Genomic DNA, 15,784 nt, shown 5'->3' with positions numbered 1-15,784 from the left:
CAAGTGCTGATAGAGCTGGAGTAGTTGTTGGAGTGTGCTGTTTTGTATGTGTGTGTTTAAGTGTTCATGTGACACTTTCCTTTTGCATTCGAGTGCCTCTGACTCTGCAGTATGTGTGTGAAAGTGACACGGTTTTAAGAAATAATATATTCGTGTGTGTGTGTGTGTGTGTGTGTGTGTGTGCGTTCGAGTGGGGTTTTGGCCACTTGAATGAATGCATGCATGTGTGTGTCAGTTCTTAACTTGACTGTCTGGTTTTGATGGAAAATTCTGCTGTTGTTGTGAGCAGCTTTGGACAGAAGGCCTCCTCTCTGCTCTGCATCGCTCTGCATACAGACAGAGCCCGGGTGTGTGTGTGTGTGTGTGTGTGTGTATGTGTATGTGTGTGGAAGGTTGGCGAGGGGTGGATACAGAATGAGCAAGCAAGCGAGAAAGAAGGAGAAAGAAATTAAATAGAGGAAGGATATAGAGGGAAATGTCAGGAGAAAGCAAGAGCAAAAAGGATTCAGAGAGGGGGCGAGTGATAATGTATGTGTGTGCCTGCGTGTGTGTGTGTGTGTGAGACAGAGAGTATTAGACTTGCACCACTGAATCTCCTTTCCTCTGAGGCTATTGTACTCTGCTCCACCTCCCTGTATTGATTCCACTGGGCAAGAGCTCCCCAACTCTTTCTCTTTCCCTCTCTTTCTCCGTCTCCCTTCTTTTTCTCTTCCTCTTCCTTTTTCCTGTTCCCTCTTTGTTAACTAGGGGGTGACTTTTTCCTCTGGCTACCCTTCTTTCTTTTTTCCCCTTCTTTCTTCTCCTCCTCTTTCTTTTTCTCCGTCGCTCCCTCTCTCTGTCCCTCCTCCTCCTCCTCCTCCTCCTCTTTCGGACAGCCTGCCTCTCACAGCTGAAGGATCATGTACACGTTCACCTTTAGCCACCTTTCAATCGATGCCTATTGATTTTAATATCACAATGAAATAAATTATTTTTTCTTTGAGTGAAAGTACCTCCGCCTCCCCCCCCTTCCTCTTCCTCTGTCCTTCTCTATCTGTCCGTCCCTCAGTTCAATCCCTCTGTTTTTTGAGGTAATGTAATAGGCATCTGAGGCCGAGCCTCCACAACGCTGAATCACATTCACCATCAATTTTTATGCCCGTGTTTGTGTCTGCTCTGATTCTACTCTTTCAAACTGTTCTCTCGCAGTTGTACCATTAGATATATTTGCGTCTGCTTTGTTTTTTTATTTTTTTATATTACTGTACTTCATGGTGTGACCCTGAAAAAGCTTGAAACTCCATAAAACCACAGACTTTATTTATCAGCCGTGTGCATGCATATATCTGTCTATAAACCATGCACATACTTGCTTGTTCAAAATGCCATTGTTACACTGATGTTATCATAGGTAGAACGTTTCCATTTCTCTTCTGACTGCCACGTAGTTCCTTCGTTGTCACTTCATTGTCACGGGTTAAACTGCAAAAGCAAAGAAATAGTAAAAAGCAAAGTAACATCAGCTCCTCCAGGATGTATGTTATTATTCATATTCGTCTATCCAGATTCTGGGACTTCTTCAAATAGGTGAGTTGACCATTAGACTGAAATTCTGGGCCACTGCTGTATGTAAATCAACATGTGTATGTACAAGATTGAAAATAGGTATAAAGACACAAGTACACACATTTGATGAATTATTTCATTTGTTTGACCACATTAAGAGCTATGTGTACTTAGAATAAATGAGATCCCTGGACACTTTTATAGCAGGAGAAAAAGACAACTGTCACACACTGTTCATGACGACATAAGCACTTCTCATTAGCTTGTCATCAATGGATTACAGCCAGTGAGCGGGTTAAGGATATAGATTCATCAGACAAATTGCATCCGCCCCCCTCCCGCCCCACCCACACTGTCCCGCCACTGTACTAGAGTGTCCCTGTCACCCAGATATCAGCACCTACGTCCATCTTGGCCGGGCAGCCCAAACAGCACTACCGTATCGATCAGCCGTTGTCATTGCACATACACAAAGACGCAAGGCCCAGTCCATATAAAGCAGCGCTTTGCTCAAAAGCGTGGACATTACAAGCTCTGGTTGCCTAGGTAACCCTCTTGTATATTTGCAAAAAAGTATGTTATGGATGTACTCAGTCACCTTGTAACAAATGATTACACGTTGGCAGATGATTTAACTATAGCTGATAGATTGGCTTTTGTGTGACAGCTCACATAGAAGCATAGACTGTGTAAAGACGGACGGCGGAACAGCTCCTCAAAAGTGAAGCCGAAGCATGTAGAGCTCCCCCTGGTCATAAGCTCCACCCCCTCCATGTTAGTGGGTGGGACTTGGGACACTAATCTCTTTCTGTCATTTTAGGTATTTAGTAGAATAGATACACACTCAAGTGTCAATTTGTCTGATAAGTTTCATTCTAGTTAGTTATTTGACGCGATAGAAACAGGATGTGACATCATAATGACTATAAATTGCCATGCCAACCACTCCTTGACGCAGTCCCGTGGGATCCTGAGAGTTGGGCAAAAAATAAATAAAATTAGCGGAGGTGTGGGTGGGTCATCGAGTCAGCGCAGATCCCTGAGAAAATAGCGTCAGTTTGGCCAATGCCAAACACTTTGTCCATAGTTATGCAGTCCATGCATAAAGGTTTGATGTCATGTGGTAAATGATAAATGGCCTTGCTTTTATATAGCGCTTTTCTACCTATTGGTAGTCAAAGCGCATCTACCCATGCGCTCACACAAGCACACACACATTCACACACCAGTGACGCGCACTGGGAGCAACTGGGGGTTCAGTGCCTTGCTCAAGGACACTTCGGCATGTGGCACATTCCGGAGATCGAACCACTAACCCTCTGGTTTGTGGACAACCTGCTCTACCTACTTGGTGTCCTCCCCTGTCTCCCTGGCTACATAACCCACATTATAAACAGGGAATGCTGACTATCTTCTTTCTCAGCTGTTGTCCTTGTATGAGATGTGAGTGTGATTGTATATCCCAGTGGTTCGGGTTTGTCCGAGATCACAGTGACGTGGCTTCTGTTTCGATGTGGTTAATATGGTACGAACCAAAGTCGTGGATGGTGTTTCCCTGTGATAAACATTTGGGAAACTGTGTGGTGTCATATGTCGGTCAGCCGTGACCAGTCTTTCCCATTGGTTGTCGCCTCGATCGTTTTGCCTTGAAGTTGCGGTTAGTTCAGTGTTTTACCTGCCCATTTCGCAGTTTACGTTATGTCTCCTATCATCCACACCGCTGCTAGTTTCTTCCTTTTAGTGGCGGATGGGCGGATGGATGGAGGCGTGGAGACAGAGTGAGGACATGTAGAGATATCAAAGATAATTCAAAGAGCAGTGAGACCTGTAATGCAGGACTGCTTTATGCCACGGCCATTTGCAAAGAACATGGAAATAACCCTTTTTTTGAATGTGCCATCTTCCTGTGCTCTACTCTAGATGTCAGGGTAGAATCTAAAACATATATAAAAGTAAACATCAATTTGGGCCAATACTGTTCTCTGGGGCAAATGCATTTCTTCTTATTTATGTCTAAGGCGGTAGGATTTTATAGTTGCACCTTGAAAAGCACTACACTGAGGGGATAATGTAAGCCTAATATAGAAGCAGGGCTGTATTTATGTTGCTGTGCTGTATGTATTTATCAGCTGATGTAGGAGGTGTGATAAAACATTTTATGGTTGATTATGTAGTCTTACATAGCTGCTCTAAGGACGTAGGGCTGTGGTTTTGATATTCTACGGCTCCAGCTGATTGACTTAATGAGGTGTGTCCACACACTATGACAAGTATTTACTATACTGTCCGCTCTCATGTTGTGCATCACAGTTGCACTGAGTGGCTCGGAGTCTTGCAGAAAGATTGCATCCCTGACAAGTTAATTTAGATAATGAACTTATGTGTTTTCAGCACTTTACTGCGCAGTTAAATTTGCTTTTTAATTTAGCCGACTGTATCATTGGTGTCATCGTCACCCTGTTATTACCTCAGAAGAGTCGGCATTAGGTGATTTACGTAAGACAGCAATATCAAATCACTGCAGTTCAAAGAAGTGTTATGTTAAACTGACATACTTTGTTTTAGTCGACCGTACTGATAATACCCGATCTGTTTGTGATGACTCGTTCACCTGTCGGTGCAGAATTAGTTCATACCCACTGATATCACTTCCTACATGTATTTACTACTTCGGTGTAAATAAAACCATAATTGCTCCAATCACTATGCATTAGAAACACAACACACAGCCGGACGCTGTTGAGATGCTTCTCAGCAAAAAAAAAAATAATAAGACCAATTACACGATTATCCTTACACTGAGCGACAAAGTGCTCAAAAACTATCTATTCAGATTCAGATTCAGATTCAGAAAACTTTATTTGTCCACGGTGGGCAATTTAAAGCACATGTGAGCAGTGTGACGTGCAAGAACAAGACACTTTTAAGGAACAAAAAATAGAACAATACAAAGTATATGCAAAAAACTATGCCATAAATGTTTTAACTTTCCAAACCGTCCATGTAGGATGCAAACGTGGCTGTAAGAGTAAAGTGAATAAAGTGCAAATGTAAACAGGAATTACAGGGATTATATATTTACATGTTATTACAGAGGTAGCACGGGTAATAAATTACAATAAATATCAATGGGAGGTAGTTGCAGAAAAAAAAGGTGTTTAAAAAAATCTAAACAATTTATTAAAATGAAGAGTACTCAGATCTATCTATCTTGTTTATATTTATTGATAGATGTAACTGACTGCCTTTTTAGATTATACATTTTTTTGTTTGGTATTATTATTATAGGCTGATGTTGGATGGGTTTTTTCAACACTGAAAGTCAAGGCTTGATAAGATAAAGCTCATATTTACAATGTATGTCTCAGTATTTTTGCATCAGTGTCCATAAATACTTGTATGCATTCATGCATTAAGGTAAGCTCCTGGCTTAAGTCCAATGAGTGTCAGAAGATTGTCTGTGTGTGTGTGTGTGTGTGTCGGGGGGGGGGGGGGCTGTTTGGTAGAAATGACAGTGGCCGGCCATGTAAAAGTGTGTCTGACAGGGGGAGCGACGGAGTCAGCGCTTTTTTTCCTCCCTCCTCGCCCCCCGCTGTTCAATCCATCCAGCTGCTGTCACCACAGGGGAGCAGACAATCTATCAAGGCATCGGGATGCATTCTCCTCACCTGCGCCGCGCCTTTAATGAACAGCCAACATGATCCCGGCTGACAAGCAGGAAATGGATGTAATAAAGATTGTTTCTGCATGCTCTTTGCATCCCTGATAAATCACCTCGCTGTGCAACAGATACGGGAGCCACATGGAAATTTGATTTCACACGGCAAGGGGGAGGAAGAAGAGAGCAGTGGGGGAAAAAAAGAGAGCTGCTAGTGGCAGGGTCACTCTATTTTATTCCTCTTTTTCTCCAGCGGAGCTGTGGAGCAAGATGTGTGGGGGTTGAATGGAGGGGCTGTTTTTTTTTTTTTTTTTTTTTCTCTCAATACTCATGTTCTTACTTATCCCACCAACGCTCTGTTAAACCTGGAACAGGTCTCTGTGCCTCGAAGTCTATAAACAATAACAGACAATGTGTGCAAACGTTCACATAGGTGTCAGTCATTGTAATTGGACGTAACGCGTTTATGTGTGCAGTTGGGGACTCAGCCGCCTTTACTAAAATGGTGAACATGCAGGGAATGAAGAAGAAAACTGAAGCTGGGAAGCCATTTTATGGAAAATAAAAATACAAGTAACAAATATTGTGTGTTGCACAAATATGTGTAGAGTTTGGAAGTGTGCAAGAAGGTCCTCTGGAAACCGGTGCAAAATACCCTAAAAGGCTTAGAAGAAGTGTGCTCACCTGTCCACTGCAGTATTATTAGTGTGCTTTGTTGTGTATATACACTAATCAGGCATTATGACTGCCTTCCTGATATTGTAGGACTCCCTTGTGCCTCCAAAACAGTCCAAAACACCGGCCTTCTGGAGGTGTCCTGTGGTGTCTGGCAACAGAATGTTGTTAGTGGTGGACTTTGGGTCCTATGGGTTGAGGGGAGGGGCCTCTGTGGATCATCCCACAGATACTTGATCAGTTTGGGATCTAGTGAATTTGGAGGCCAGGTCAATACCTTGTGCTGTTCTTCATGTTTTTTTTTAGTTGTTCCTAAACCGCTTTTGTGTGTGTGCCTGTGTCAGGCTGCATCCTGCTGGGGATGGCTGCTGCCATCAAGGAGTGTCATTGCTATGGGGTGGGGGTGCCTGGTCTGGTCTAGGTGGGTGCTACATGTCTAAGTAATCCACATGCCAGGTCCAAAAGTTTCCCAGCAGAACACAGTATTGTCACAAGATGGTCAATGTTATTTACTTGTCCTGTCAGTGCTTTTAATGTTGTGCCTGATATCTTGTTTTTACTAATGCATAACTGTACATTACGTACATTACGTTATAAAACTAGTCAGATATTTTCTAACATGCAGCCGAACATTGATCATAAGCAGCAGAGGTCAGTCAGGTCAGACATACTACATCTCCACTTCCGGTGTTGACGGGAAGTTAAAGGACAAAATAGCAGTCAATTGTTTTTATTTTTTTCTGCTGAAACACAAACAGTAAGGTCAACAGCCAAACGAGAAAGCAGGACATCGCCTGCAGTAACACGTTATCGCTTTATCAACCCGCTGCAACGCGCTTAAGACTCACTATACGTCCACACAACACATCACACTATCAAGCATTCACACACATGCCCCACTGTCCAGACTCACTGTAGCAGCCCTCTAACAGAAAAGGCATTCATATTGTAGAGTACACGTAGAGTGAGAGAAATGAAGGGGGGGTGAAAAAAAAAAAAAGAGAATAATGATTAGAGCTGGGGAGAAATAATAGTGGGGGAGCAGGAGAAATACATGGGGAATGGAATATAGGAGAATAAAGGGAGTGCGAGATTGAGATAGGGAGAGGATGGGGGGAGGTGGGGGGAAGAGGGAGATAGGGAGGGAGAGGAGGGGATGCAGATATGGGGGTGGGTGGGTAATTTATGATTTAATCTAATGCAGTCTGGACCTGCTGTAAGTCACACAGACCTCAGCTGGGAAATCGAGGAAGGGAGAGATGGAGAAATCGAGAGAGACATTAACCTTTCCTTGAAGCGAGTGTGGAGCTGTTTTATCTGACCGCCGGCCACCCCTGTAAACCTTTTCTCCTCTCCACTTCTATGCCCAGCTTCCCCTGGTTTTACCAACCTCTCCACTAGGACTGCGTTTCCCAGATGTGTTACGTAATCATAATAAATGTTGATTCCTCTGAGTAAAGTAGTTTTTATATTTGGTTTTCTTTATATCAGCAGTTCGTGTCAGGAAAACATTCTAGTGACCAAAGAAGCTGAGTTCTGTGTGTTAGACTAAACACCTGATGATGGGTTTTGCACTCAGGGTGATGCCTGCTTGTCTTCTGATGTCTTTGAGTTTAAAATTGTAGAAGAGTAGCGTAGAAAAAGGAACTCAAACTTCTTCTACAGAACAATAAGTCTAGAAAACGCTGCTTCACTGACAAGGCTTCGAAGATTGAAGCCAGCCTTGTTTAACTAAATGTGAAATTTAAGCATTACAAAATTTCACATCAGCAGATCATGTATGTTTTCCACACACTCGTCTTGTACCTCAGTATGAGGTAACAAACAGTCAACACCACCTTCTCTCAGAATCATCTGTTGCCAATGGCAATGCCGTCGGCGTTTTAGGCTGTTTTTGTACTTCTTGAAAAATAACATATTATTGTGGATTGATTTCGAGACCAGAAATGCATCAAATAGAAATAAAATTTTCTTTTTTCTTTTTACCACAACCTGGGTTTGTGTTGCTCTAAAGGGCTGTGTGTGTTGGTGGCTCACTGTAACTGTAAATATGCTACGCTTGTGTGAAATATAACAATCATTACCATCGGTAATCTGCTGCAGCCACGGGCATTGCTGCTGGCATTGTAGATGGTGTCTTGAAAAAAATATGATTTCAGTTGCAAAAGCTTTTGATGGTGCACGGTGTGTCTGGCAAGTAGTGATGAGTCAACTATGATGTAGTGGTGGTCATTTCAGAGCAATCAGTATGAGCGCTGCACTTTAAGTCATTAAAGAACTAACATGCACATGTATGAATGTACGTTTTCACTTGGTCCATTGTTAGATTTCACCCGTTGTTATTTTACTTAGTGACATAGAGCGACAGATGGCATGTTCTGCTTTTAGCTTAGGTAACTTCTGTCAAACCTTCTTGTTACTGAACAGGAGATTGCCTCCCTGAAATTGCTGTGCGTGTTCTTTCATTCACTTTGATGGAGGGAGAGAATCACGGGGAGCAGGAGGTTTGCACTGAAGATGGGGTTTCAGTGTGTGTTACTGAAAAGGAGAAAAAGTTTTTCTTCAACTTTCCTCAAGTTGTCTTAGCTGCAAGAAGTCTCTACCATTAGAAATGTAGCATGTCCATAGACATCCTGATCCTGTCATGTTATTGCACTTTTGAGGAAGGTCAGCTGCGGCATGTCTACACCGTAATGATGTGTTGCATGCGCCCATCAAGTTATCCATCTATTATCTGTACTCACTTTGTCCTTTTCATGTTGGAAATGGAGCTAAAGGGCCATGTCGGCTGACACTAGGAAAGAGACAAGGTACACCATCAACCAAATACATCAGGCAAGCATGGAGGCTGCATTCATACTAATGTGTTTTCATTTAAAATGGTGTTTTAAAACCAAACAATCTCCGTCTGGTTGAGAGTTTCATCACAAATTTAGAGACATTACACTTGTAAAAAAGAAGGAATTATTGCAGATCACTCAAAAAATAGACAACACCTTATAGACCTGTGACAAAATTGAGAAATTAAATGCTTAAACAGCTTTTAGCATAGACAATAACATTAGCAACCCCTGTAAGTTGTTATCTACTCCAAATTAACCACTGGTCGTCAACGCTGATGTGTTTTCTTTCTGACTCTGTCCAAACCAAAATATAACCCCAGATGTCTTTTTTCAAAAGCCAGTTTGAAGAATCCTAAAATGCCCGGAGTAGTGCCATTGCTTCTTATATTCATCGATAAATGCCGTGTACTTTAAAAACAAGAAAACAGAAAAGTTGCTGTAGCATTAGACATGCATTCACACCCACCAGCGATTTTGAGTTTCCAGTCAGTCTAGCCTAGATGTCTTTGGATCGTGGGAGGAAACTGTAGTACAGGAAAAGCAAACTCCACAGCTCCTTCTTTTTGTGAGGCGTTGGTGGTAAACACGACCGTGATGTGTAGACAGACTAGTCTACTAAGTCTACTAAGTCTTACGCTAATGATAAAATTACAATTTTGAGAAAAAAGAAAATTAGGCAAGAAGGGAAAATTGAGAAAATAATGAAGTTGAACTGTGTCAATTTTAAACTTCAAAGTCTATTTGCAGGTGTTAGGGAGTAACACCTAATAGGTGGAAAATGTGATGTGATTTGACTCCCTGTGGGCTGGGTTAAAGACTAAGTTTGAAAATGAAAAAATCAGAGTATGGAGTTGGAAAGAAGAGATGGTACCAGACCTCTGTAGCCAGCACCTCGGCTCTGTTCTAGACTATATATCAAATGGGACGAATTATGTGTATTTATTGTCATTTTATTCTGAGCTTCTTCTGATTCAGATACTCACCAGCAGCATCTCACAGATTTCTGGTAAAACAAACAGCAGTAGTTTGATTTCAGTTTCTTTTTTTTTCATTCTTTATTCCATGCTCAAAATGTCAACATCTCAAATACAAACTGTATGTGCATGTTCAAGCCCAAATCTAAAATACTCAAGTCAACAACCCACTGAACAAACCCTGCAAACAAACCCTTTGCAGTGTAGATGGAAGATCAGTGAGAAGATTTTGAGCAATGTCTGCGTGCTGCCAATAGCTGGCAGGACTTTGTCTGCCAAGCAGCCCTCTGTTCCAAGGATACCTGGAAAGAGGACGGGCTAAACATACAAAAAATACCCCTCACGGTATGAAAAGCGGACAGCATATGATGAAAGAACACAGCCAAAATGAAGAAACCCGGAGCCAACAATGACTCAGTCTCCTGAAGGATTGACACTTGAATCGGGAAGCCTGGTTGCACTTCTGGCCTTCTAACACCTTTATCAGTGATGTCACAGCAGGTGTTTTCCATTAACAGTGAACCCCTTCTATAAAATGGCCCTTTCAAACAATAAATGTGTTGACTAAATTCAGAAAAGCCTGTCAGTCACAGGATCCCCAGTGTGAAACCTGTCAGTGCAGCTGCTTCGTGCTGTGGTTTTTATTTTGTACTTGGCATGGTTACAAACAAGGCGGCCAATCGCTGTTCTCCAAAGACACAGCAGACCAATGGAATCAGCAAATCAGATGCCATGTTAGTGGGCTGCACCACGGCCTACCACTGGAGTGCAACTCTTGTGTCTGAATCAATAATCTCTCTCCTGAGAACCATTTGCCTGGATAAATATTGGTTTTTGCATTGGCCCCTGTAATGGCGCCATGTGCAGGCAGCGGGGCCCGTAAGTGACTAAGTGACGTTGTCTGTCACGCTGTTGGCAGGCTGGCGTGGGAGTCGTTGGCACATTGTGGGGTCTCTCCAACGCTCATTTGAATTCGCTCGTCCCCAATCATGCCACCACACTCAGCGACTACACACTTCCACACTCCACTCACACACTACTCCCACTACCTGTTTGGGCGCCGGCGTTCTCATTTGCATGAAATAAGATGGAAATGGAGCCCTTATTTATGCCAACAGAAATGGAGTGTGTTATTAAGGGCACTATTGTGCAAAAGAGACGGCGGCGGTAAGAATACATTACAGAGGCTATTTCTGGAGTGGCTCGAGTCACACCGAGGGTAATGCTTTACAGGTCCCTGATGACTTCTACAGTCTGGGCGCCAACACTCTGCAAGGAAATGTGTGTGTGTTTATGTGCATTTTGCATGTGAATGTGTCTTTGTTTATGTGTATGAGTCTGTGTATTTTACCAGCCTTGTGTATGTCTGAGTTTAACTACCTGTATGTGTTAAGTGTGTGTGTGTTGCTGCATACTTGCTCCCACGTGGTGAATTTGAATCTAGGAGATGATCGTTTGTATATTGCCCAATGACTGGGTTTCATGTGATTGACAGGCCTCCATTCATACCGGCTTCATTGAAAGTCTGTGTATGTTGTGCAGGAGGGAGGCACAGCTTCAGTTCTGTCTGTCAGGCAAGGGGTCATTTCTGTTTGTATAAGAGGCTAAAATGGGAGGAAGAGAAAGGTCTAGAGGGAGATGTAGCCCATTATTTTTCTTTCACTTGTTTGTACAGTGAGATCTAGGCAGTTGTTTGTGAAGTGCTACAAAGGTTGCAAAAAAAAATTCAAGTTGCAGTAGCAAGCAGCCACTGTGTTTAAAATTCATTTATTTTTGGTTTTCCTGTGCTTTTTGTTATCTTTTGCCTCTGGTTAGAAACTGAGCATCAGAGATCTCATTACTTTTCCACTATTAAAAATCTGGATTCCCAAAAAACATACCTGTGGGAGACTTTCTGATGTTTGTTTGCTTATCTGTCTGTGTGTTTGTCTGCACCTGTGTTATAAAGACATGTACTAAACAAAATGCTTTCTCCATACCTCATTTTACTACGCCATTACTGCTGAGGAATTTAGCTCAGACATCAGGATGAATATCAATAACTTTGGAGATCGCTTAACTTTCCGTCAAGTTTCAGCGATACTTTTTTCACCGTCAGACTCAGTCAGACTTCTTTGTGCAGGATTTTTTTTGTATATCTTACTTCAGTCTGACAGGCGAGACACAAGACTAATGCGTGCGAAACAAAAGAAATGGTTACAAAATGATTAAAAACCTTGAAAATCCTTAAAACAAAGGCAAAATATATAAAATGCAGTAATGAAAAAAGACGGTTTAAAAGATGATTGCATTGGAGGAGGACATCAGTTCTTATCTTATCTTATCTGAGAACCATCAAAGAAGTGACAGAAGAAGAGACAGATTCTTAGTACTGCTAAAAGAAGTGCGCATGAAGTAGACTCCCCAAACTGCTAATAAAAACTATGCACGCCCTCTTCGCCAGACATAGAGGATAGAGGCCCCATCCTTGAGCGGTTTTCAACAAAGACGGTTAGAAACTCTGTCGCCTTTTACTAACCGGAGCGGACAGCTTTGTCCTTTCTCTGACCTGATCTGACCTCTCTGACCTTTTTGCATCCAGTCCAAGCCTGAACCTGCTGCGCCACTAACCCTTGATTGGCCCCTGGGTGACCAGTGACCTTTAACCTTATCAGGTTTGCAGTTCCCAGGCTGCCTCAGTATAGCCAGACAGCTATAGGTAAATATTATGAGCTGCCGTGTTGGATGAACCCTACGGACACAATTGAGAGTAGAGGAAGAAAGGATTGTAAAATATGTAATTTTAAAATTACGGGTTTACTTCTGTGCAAATAAACTTGACTACTTCTTCTGTAGTCATGTTTATTTGCATGTGGATTTAGTATCTTATTTAGCAGCTTATAATGGGAGTGCCTATGATAAAGGAGGGTAGTGAAATAGAGGCCAGACTTATTTGCGAAGCCTAGCCTTTTTTTTTTTTTTATGTTGTTTGTTTCATGTCTTGTAATGGAGTTTATTAGCATGTGAGTAGCAGTCTGGGAGCGCGTCTCATCTGTCCTCCTGAAGGGTGGTCATTTCAAAATGTTAAAATAAGAGAAGAAAAAAAAAAAAAGTTGTCCATTAACTGGAAATCCCCTCCTCCCTGGGTTAAATTGGTGTAAATAGTATTGTTCCCCCTCTGTCAAAAGATTTATGGAACGTCGTTTCGCTGATGGCTTCAGTAAATGCTCCAGCCAGGCAGGCGTATAGATATTACAGATCTGCTCCAACACTGCGTCTAACCACTGGGCTGTGTAACTGGCCCCATACCGCATTTGTCATGCGATGTGTATTTGTGTGTATGTTGGCGTGTTTGTGCCTATTCGTAAGAATCTGTTAGACGAAAACAAAGCAAAGAGAGCAAGAGAGATAGATAGAGAGAGAGAGAGAGAGAGAGAGAGAGAGAGAGAGAGAGAGAAAAGAAAGAAGGGAAAGAAAGAAGGGAAAGAAAGGAAGCAGAGATGGAGAGAATATAGAGTAGTTGTTGTTGTTGTTGGGAAAATGCACATCAAATAAGTTAATGTCAAGGCCGGTGTGGCCCATAACTTCTCCATTCAACCAGAGGTCAAACGGGGGTCAAGCTCTATTGATTTCTTTCCAGGCTTTGTGGCTGTATTTCTTTCTACTAATGGCAAGTGCAGGCCTTTACCAGCAGTGGATGTCATTTCTCTGTTACATTACAAGAGGGAACTATTCCTGGATTCGCATCCCAGCATAAAGCACGGCTAATATTTTGATAGCGGCAACAGTGTAATATCTATTTACCAAAAGATAAGAGATACAAAAATCTGAATGCATTATTTAGTTTGCATCTTTTCATCTCTGTATATTTGCACCTTGCATGCAGAGCTGCTTGCGTTTTCTCTGTGCGTCTGAGTATAAGCTTATACTTTTTTGCATGTACACTGCATCAGAGTGTGAGTGTGTGTGTGCGCACACCTATATCAGTGTGTTCCTGGCACGCGGTGATGGATCGCAGCAGTTCCCTGTTTACCTAGCCTCATGATTTCCTGTGCGTGCATGTAACAAGTGGAGTTTGGCAGGATTAATGAGCACACAGCTTGCTGAATGGGTGTTTGGCTCCGCAAAGCACTCCATCATGGACTGATGCTGCTACCATATCCCTCTCTCTTACACATACACACAAACACACACACACCACCACCACCATGCACTGTGCAACTCTCCACTTACCCCTGCTCTTAATTACACATGCTTACCCAAGTCCCATTAAGCAAGCCCCCCCTCACCCCCCATGCTAAACAATGTTAAAGCATCCACATTTCTCACAGAGTGCCGTGTTTAAATATAGTCTCCTCCGCAGTGTGTAGGAGGTAAATTGTTTTAATATGTTTGCTCCTGAGATGCACAGAGAAAGAGTTTAGTTACAGCTCAATGCCAAAAATGTGTTAATTATTTAAATGTTTTAACAGTTTTCCTGTTTTTTCTTTGGCATGTGAGGACTTAGGGAGGGTGTAGTAGACTGAGGGGTTATGAAGAATCTTTCAGGCGATTGGTGGTTAACTTTGCAGACTGTTTTCAAAAGGAACGAGAACTGGATTCTGTAAATGTTTAGTTTGAGATTGACTATAGGTTGTTCCATGTAGTAGCAGCAGAAAACCTAAAAAGCTGTTTTTCCCTATTCAGTTCATACCTTAGGGACCACGAATTGCAGTATGTCTTTAGAACAGGGACTGCATTTTCCACATTCAAGCTTAAAAGAGAAGATAAATACATAGGAACCATGCCAGGAATGGATTTGTAAATAAAAACATAGCAGGCCAGTTCACTTTTAAATGTAATATGCAATGGTGAGTAAGAGATCCACAGTTTGTGATGCATCTCAGAGCCCCATGATTCATACTATCCAGCATATGAAGACAGTGAGGAGAGGCATTCCCGTACAGCCCATCACCATTACCGGTAAAAAGGTTGACTCCACCAGTTTCTGTTTCACAAAAAAATAAAAAAGAACAAGAAAAACAAGACTTATTTCTGTAATAAAATCTTCAGTTTTTTAGAGACATATTGGAAATATGCCTTAAAAGATATGCCTGATGTTTCAGGACTTTCTTGTGTCTTCAGAATTTTATTATTTTCCTCTGCGCTGGATAACTTACCTCAACAAGAATTGGTGCTTCATTGACCATTAATTATGTTTCTGTTCCATTTAGCACCCCCGATGTGTGAATTCCATAGACTCTATATAAGTCTGGACAATGCGTCCTCACTTCTTTGCATTAGCCAAACTGACGCTGTTTTCCTGGGGACATACAGTTATGAACTTACTGTTTGTTGCATTTTCTTCAATCCAAATAGATTGTAGTGGCGCCGTTCGGGTACATTTGAATGATTTTGTTAGTAGTAGGGCAGGTGGGTAAGTAATGTTATAAGTCATCATCCGCTAATCTGCTGAGAACTGAATTGCTAGTCCAAAGATTGTACATGCCAAGATGCATCACACAAACAGAAAACCAGTAAAATTATACTGTAATTCTTACAACCTCAGTATCTGCAGTTTGATTCCAGTCAGACTAATTTGTTACATGTCATACGCTACTTTCTTCTGATAATGTGTAAAGACAAACATAGCTTTATATATATATATATATATATATATAAATGATGTGCAGCTCTAATGTGATCAAATTTACACTTCTCTGGAATATGGAAATGCCAAAAGGAAAATGGTGAGAAACCCAGAAAGCCGTGGATTTTTTGATACATGTCATACACCAGTGTGTATTCCACCTAAAAATCAGAATATCTTAGCCTCGGCTCCATTGATTATCAAGGAGGCAAAGCATAAAAGAGGAAGCATTGCCACTGTCGCTGGCTGCCGTGTGAATTACCTTCTGGCTCTGAGCTAGTTGTGGCTACTATGTGTGTAACTCTGCTTGGGTTTTAAGCTAACCTACTGGCTATTTAGAAAGCGAACATTTGGTTTCTTTGTGGGAGAAGGCAGCTCTCTGTGTCACTAGCAGCAACATTTACACACAGATAAGATAGTTTAACCCTCCATGGTTAATAGCTTCTTATGCAGGTCGATTGTTTCCATAACTCCTTAAGGT

General features: G+C 41.9%; 1 protein-coding gene across 1 annotated transcript in view; it reads left to right on the top strand.

Annotated features, from left to right (window-relative positions):
• Positions 1-15,784, top strand: part of LOC311496692 (PC3-like endoprotease variant B) — a 77,683-nt gene that overhangs the window by 22,596 nt on the left and 39,303 nt on the right. The window lies entirely within an intron of this gene.

The sequence above is a fragment of the Chelon labrosus genome (genome assembly GCF_963514085.1).
Source record: "Chelon labrosus genome assembly, chromosome: 12".
In the NCBI taxonomy this organism is placed as follows: Eukaryota; Metazoa; Chordata; class Actinopteri; order Mugiliformes; family Mugilidae; genus Chelon; species Chelon labrosus.
The sequence above is the reverse complement of the archived record's forward strand: the minus strand, read 5'-3'. Positions and strand labels throughout refer to the sequence as shown.